The sequence below is a fragment of the Rattus norvegicus genome, chromosome 4 (genome assembly GCF_036323735.1).
Source record: "Rattus norvegicus strain BN/NHsdMcwi chromosome 4, GRCr8, whole genome shotgun sequence".
NCBI lineage: Eukaryota > Metazoa > Chordata > Mammalia > Rodentia > Muridae > Rattus > Rattus norvegicus.
The window spans coordinates 166,886,399-166,893,306 of record NC_086022.1 but is presented as its reverse complement, the minus strand read 5'-3'; positions in this window follow the sequence as shown (position 1 = coordinate 166,893,306).

Below are 6,908 nucleotides of genomic sequence, written 5' to 3'. Positions count from 1 at the left end.
GTGTGCTTGTGTATGTGTGGCTATTAGATGGCAAGCTTCAGGAATTGGTTCCTCATTTCCACCATGGGTCCCAGGGATTGATCTCTGGCTTGGTGACAAGTGCTCCTCACACATTTTGACACTACTAAGCTGATAACTTTCTTGGTATAATTTGCGTTATTCCTTTTCTCATATCATAATTAAATAGCTAGTGAGCATTCGTACATTATTTTGTTTTATTAGGGCTTTATTTGCTTAATAGTGCCCTTTAAATATCACTTTAGTATTAGGGGAATCGTTCACTTCATGGGAGTAAGTTATGAGAATCTTCCCTAGTTTCAGTGAAGAGGGCCTCACTATGCCATCTACGCTAGCCTCAAACTCTTGATCCTCTAGGCCTCAGTTTCTCAAGTTTGGGGATTATGGGTGTATGCTCACATGTGGTTTAGGTTAGAAATTCTGAATGTGACTCAGGCTCACGACATCAAAACAGTTGCGAATGGGAGTCAGAACCTGATATGTAACAAGGGCGTAACTACCCTCCACCTTCTGATTTACAGGTATTTGGGATTTCTTGTTTTCTAGAACGGGAAAAGATAGTAGCAGTCACTCAACACATCATCCCCCAAGGCAAAGTAATGTGGTTACTTGATTCTAATGTTTTTGTTTTGATAAATCAATTTAATTGAACTGGAGCCTCCATGTTTGATATTTTTATTCTTAATTTGCCACTCTTGAAGCAAGTTTCAGATTAGTTTTCTTCTATTGTTCGAAGGTGTGTATGTGGAATGTATGTGGACACAGATGGAGGATAGAGGATAAAGGGCAACGCACAGGAGTTGGTGGTTTCCTTCCACCACATGGATCCTTCGTGGCAAGTTCTCTTGCCAACTGAGACATCTTCCCAGATCTTAAAAAAAAAATGATGAATGACTTTTATGGAGAGAGAGAGAGAGAGAGAGAGAGAGAGAGAGAGAGAGAGAGAGTATTTGCAGGCCAGAATTTGTATTGGGTATCCTAAATTGCTCTCTGCCTGATTTTCAGAGACACCATGGCCAGACTTTCAGAGATCTGTCTCCCTCAGCACCGGCTCACAGACACACTTCATGCCCACCTTCTGTTTGGGTGCTAGGGTTCCAATCTCAGACCCTCATGGTTGTGGACCAGCACTTTACTGACTGAGTTAATACCTCCTACCCCCATACCCACCATCTTATTTTTCCTTAGGCACTAGGGATCTGACCCCGACTCCTGACCTATCTTGGAAACGGCTAGTATTGAAGGCTGCAAGAGAGACCAGAGCAGATAGAAGAAACTGCAAGTATCTGTTAATGGTGTAGTGAGATTTCTGGAGATCCCTACCCTTGAAAGGGGTCAAGATTACTTTTTCTTTATTTTTTAATTCGAGACAAGGTATTATTATATAGTCCTGGCTGGTTCAGAACTTGCTCTGTAGATCAGGCTGGCCTCACACTTGTGACCATACTTCTGGTTCTCTGTCTGCCAATTGCCAGAATTACAGTCAGCAGTCATGGTGTCTGACTCCACCTCTCCTTATCTATATTTAGTCCTTACTGTCAAAGTATATAAACTGACAAAGACTGTTATCTTATGGTAAATTTTTATGTATATATTTATTTCCATTTCAACGTTATAACTATCTTATGGACACCAAGATGGTGTTTGAACTAATTTTTTTGCTATAGCAATTCTATGAGAAGCCAATATCCCCCAAATTTCCTCAATTTCCAGGTGTTTACCTGGACTACCTACATAGGGTGATGAGGCTTCTCTCAGAAGGCATACATTATCAAACAAAAACTATCAGGTATAGAATAGCTTCCTTCAAGTGTTGGTCAAGAGTATCTCAAAGAACCCCACCCACCCCAAGTAATACAGGCTATCTCTGTTGGTTTGGATTGCCTACCAGAACTTGATGGTAAAACCAAATTGCAGAAGACACCACAAACTTTGGTCACAGGCATGATAAGTCATCATGGTACTGACCTACCTACCAAGGTTTCATAGTGCTAGAAGGTGTTTTGTAGGCTTTTAGGAAGAAAATGCATCACGATTTTAACACTTCCACCACTCCCCACCTCACTGTGAACTCTACTAGCTATAGTCACTGATCAACCTGGCAAAGTATACCCATTGATACAATAGTATCTAGCTACAATAGTACCCAGTGCTATTGATACAATAGTAGCTAGAGGCATGAATATCATGGTGGTAACAAATAGCTTTCTGACTGGGTTTAAAACCTGCTTTACAGGAGGGAACTCAAGCCTGGTACTATAAATTTGCCCACAAGCCCACAGCTAAGAAGACCATGTGCCCTAGGGAAGAAATTGTCACTCTTATTGTGCTAAATGGACAGAGCATCAAACTCCCTTCTAAATACTTATCTTTATACTTTTAGATTAGTGTAGCTCTTACTCATCATCAGAGAAGTTTCTTAGTGCAGCAGGTGCAAGGTGACAAGAGAGATTCACAATGTGTCAAAGTGCAGGCAATTAGTGACTATCAAATGCTGGACCCCAAACGGAGCTCTCTGTATCTTCTCCCTTCAAGGTTCAGAGAATATCAAAGATGAAAGAGGTACTGGTGGGAATTGTCGGAAGCAGGGAGTCAAGGAAGAGTGCATGGAACAGTGCCGCATCCTGGACAGGATGGGACCATTACATTCATGAACTCGAAGCAGCAGCTGTGGCTGTCTGTACAACATCGAGCCAGTCTGTCAACATTCCAGCAGGGATGGGAAAAGGACTTACTCAGGTGGCCTCACCCTTAGCTGATAGCTATTGGCAGCTGATGACTGCTGGCGGAGGGAGTGTCAGTTTTCTTCACTGGGTGTGGTTCCTCTTAGGTTGGCCAGGTTCCCGTGGATGGCTCTACACACCCACCTACAAACAAACAGCTCTAGTTGGACTCCGTGGAATAGAAAGACAAAGGAGGAAGAGGAGGAAGAGAAGGAGAAAGACAAAGGGAAGGAGAAGGAGGAGGAAAAAGAACAGAGTTGAGAGGAAGAAGTGGGGTTGGTGCATCTATATCAGAAGAAGGAGGGGGAATGTGGTCTAAATACATTGTGTACAAGTATAAAATTCTCAAAAAAATTAAATTAAAAAAATGTGTTGGGAAGAGTTAAGTACCTGATATGGAAGCTGAACAGAACAATGATGGGGTGTAAGTGGAACCTCAGCGCCAGCTCAATGCTACAGTGATCGCTTGTATCCACCGAATCCTAGATTCATTCCTCAGTACCATAAGAATCAGAAAGGGAGGGCATGGGATTTTATTGGTGACTCGTATCTTCAGCTTCAGCACTTGGGAAACTGAGGATTACAGAATGTTGATGGTCAACCTTAGAAACACAGTGAGCTCTAGGCTAGATTGAGCTATAGCCTGAAACTTTCAAGGAGGAAGAGCAGGAGGAAGAGGAGGGAGAAAAAGAAAAAAAAAAACAATTAAGCAGCTGTCTGTAAGGGTAATCACTAACAGACTACTTCAGTAAGTAAATAAACAGGCTGAAGAGAGTCAGGGCAGAGGAACACTCATTAGAGATTTTTTTTCCCTTTTTCTTGTCTTTTTTTGAGACAGGGTCTCATGTGGCCCAGGCTGGTCTTAAAGTGACTGTTTAATTGATTATGACCCTGAATTTACCATCTTAAACAGAGGGGTTTACACTTTACTTGCTTTTCCACCCTCTTATGTTTATTTTTATTCTTTCTTAAATCAGAAACGGGAGCTAATAAGTATATTTTTATAGGCTTAATGACAAAGGTTAAGGCAAAGAGAAGTATTCAAATAACAACCTAGAGCAAAGATCTGGGTTTCTCAGAAGAGTACCAGAAAAAGAAGAAGGTGTGTGTTATTATTCTTCTGTGAGAGTGTGTTTCCCAGAATTATCATCTGTACTAAAAATTTCAGACACTACATGTTCTAGACAAAAGTTGATGTTAGGTGTACCATAAAGTTTTCATGATATTTAATTCCAAAAAAATAGGAATGTGAGGGTATGAAGTATGAATTCATGAAGTAATGAAGACAATTAAACAATAAGCAACGCAGATGTAAGTAACTTTTTTAAAAGAGGAAGGAAGGAAGGGAGAAATATGTATGAAAAGGCAGAAGAGAGCTTTGTACGGAAAGAGATATATTTTATTCCTAGTTTCAGTGTTCCAAGATGCTCTAAGGGAAAATAGCATGCAGCTGTTTGGTTTCCCCGCCAGAGGTTCTAATTGCAATGATCTGCCCTTCTTCAGTAGCCAGGAAGTCTCAGGGCTCTGTAGCTAGCAGAATGTGTGCAGGTTCTCTGCAACTGGGGGAAAGGGCACCAGGTTGAGAGGGAGACTCAGACTCTTTCTCCAAATGCTTAGTGGAAGATACCTTTACCTGCTCAGCCATCTTTCCAGTCCTCCTATTTTTATTTTTATTCTTTCTTAAAGCAGAATTCAGGGTTTTTTTTTAAACTATTTTATAGGCTTAATCACAAGGGTTCAGGCAAAGAGAAGAATTCAGAACGAGGTAATAAACAAGAGCATGGATGTGGGTTTCGCAGAAGAGTCCCAGAAACTAATACATGTCCAACTGTAGGTACAGAATCCTCAAAGATTTCCCTCTTTTATTCTAGTGACTTACAAAACTTAAAGCAGGGTGTGGTGGCTCAGGCTGTCATTTTAGCACTTTGGAGGCTGAGGCAGGAGGATCATTATGAGTCTAAGTTTGAGGTTAGCCTGGCTACATAGTGAGCTATTCTAGCTTAGGGTATAGAATAAAATCCTGTCACCCCCAAATATAACAAAATGTGGGATTTAAATGCACACTGTGGTGGTTTGAATAAAAGTGGCCTCTATAGGCTTATATATTTAAGTGCTTAGTCACCACGGAAACTGAAAGGATTAGGAGATGTTGCTTTGTTGGAAAAAAGTGTGTCACCGGGGATGGGCTTTGAGGTTTCAAAAGCCATGCCAGACCCTGTCTCTTTCTCTGCCTGTGGATCAGGACACAGTTCTTAGATACTGCTCTAGCGCCTGCCTGCGTACTAATAGTGGACTAAACCTCTGAAACTGTAAGCAAGTCTCCAGTTAAATGTTTTCTTTTATAACAGTCGCCTTGGTCATAGTGTCTCTTCACAGCAATTGAATAGTGACTAAGACACACATACATGCACACATATATACATGGTATACATTCATGATATACATGGTATATATATCACATTCTTGGCTCCCATTACACTACAGTTGGGGCAGTGCTGATCTGAATTACAATCTCCCTAAATGTCTGGGCTATCCTTATCTGGCTATCCTCTTAGGTAATGTCTTTAGCATCTAATGGGGCCAATCAATAGCTATTCTGAGAGCGATGTTAACAAATGAGAATGACGGAATGGGACAATCAGGTCTTACCTCCTCCCAACACTGCTAGGGATACTTTGCAAATGTTTACTGTCTGTGTATACCTTAAGATGTAAACCTGCTTCCCTTCTGTGTGGTTTTACCATGTCAGGTTTACATGACTAGTTCCCTGTTTTAGTTACTTGGGTGTATTGCTGCTTCTTTAAGTACATATGGAATCACCATAGTCAATTAGAACTGATTAGTTTCTTCCTTGGGGTGATTTGTTGGATAGTCTTGTGTCAACTCAGCCTCATCCTGAGCCTCTTCAAAGCCAGAAACTATACTTCCTAGCATCTCTTTCTCTATTACATACTGCTAGCTGGGAATCTGTCAGCAAGAACCTTAAAAAGCAAAAGAAAATGAAGCCCTGGTTCACCAAAGCCAGTTAAAGAAAGATGCCTAGGCAAAGTACAGGCTTCAAGATACTTGCAGAAAAACTTCTGGAGAAGCTGCCAACATGGAGAGAGCTGGTGCAGGTGTGGTTCCAGGAAGGTAATAAACTTCAGAGCTATTGCCCTTCAAGGACTTTTAGTGAGTTTCTAAAATGATCTTACCAAATTCTGTCTCAGAACTTATATAAGTTAGTTTTCTATTGCTATAATAAAACACTATGGCTTTTGGTCCCAGAGGGATAAGAGTCTATCGTGGCGGGGAATCGTGGCAACATGCAGCAGATAGTGGCAGGAACAGCTGAGAGCTCGTGTCTCAAAAGGCAAGTGGGAATGGCCAAGGGCTCTTAAACCTCAAAGCTCACCTTCAGTGACACACTTCCTTCAACAAAGTCCCACCTAAGGCTCTCCAAACAACACCACCAGCTGGGGACCAAGTACTCAAATACCGGAGCTGTGAGGTGTAGGTGACGGTTTTGGTACAGAATTATAATTACAATAAACTTATTTACCTCTTTGAGGAGAGGGCACAGGCTGAAGTGTTGAGGGAAGTCAGAGGATAATCAGTGTGGGTTCACTCTCTCCTTCCACCATGTCTGCCTCAGGGATTGAACTATAAAACCATAAGCACAGTGCTTTCCCAAGCAACACCTATGTTTCAAAAACTACATATTCTTAAATGTTACTCATATTTTCATTTGATTTAAATATGGAACATGTAGTGATACTATTTAAAAACTGAGAACTTATAATTAATATTTTAAAAAAATTAAGGATTATTGATTTTGGTCTCTTTTTTGGCAGGGAGGGGATGGGGTTTAGTTATGTAGCTCAGGCTGGCCTTGAATTTATGATCTTCCTTCAAATCTCCCAAGTATTGGGATTACAAAATTTACATTTATTTACTTTTTAACATTTTCATTACTTTTAGCGTGTATATGTTTGTGTGTGTGTGTGTATGTACAGTGTGTGTGCGCGCACGCACGTGTGTGTCTGTGTGTGTGTGTGTATGTCTCTAGGTGTAGGTGACATGTTTGCCACAGCACAGGTGTGGAAGTCAGAGGACAGACAGCATTCTGCAGTCCATTCTTCCTGCCACCTAGTGGTTTCTGAGAGTTGAACTCAGGTCATCAGCCAG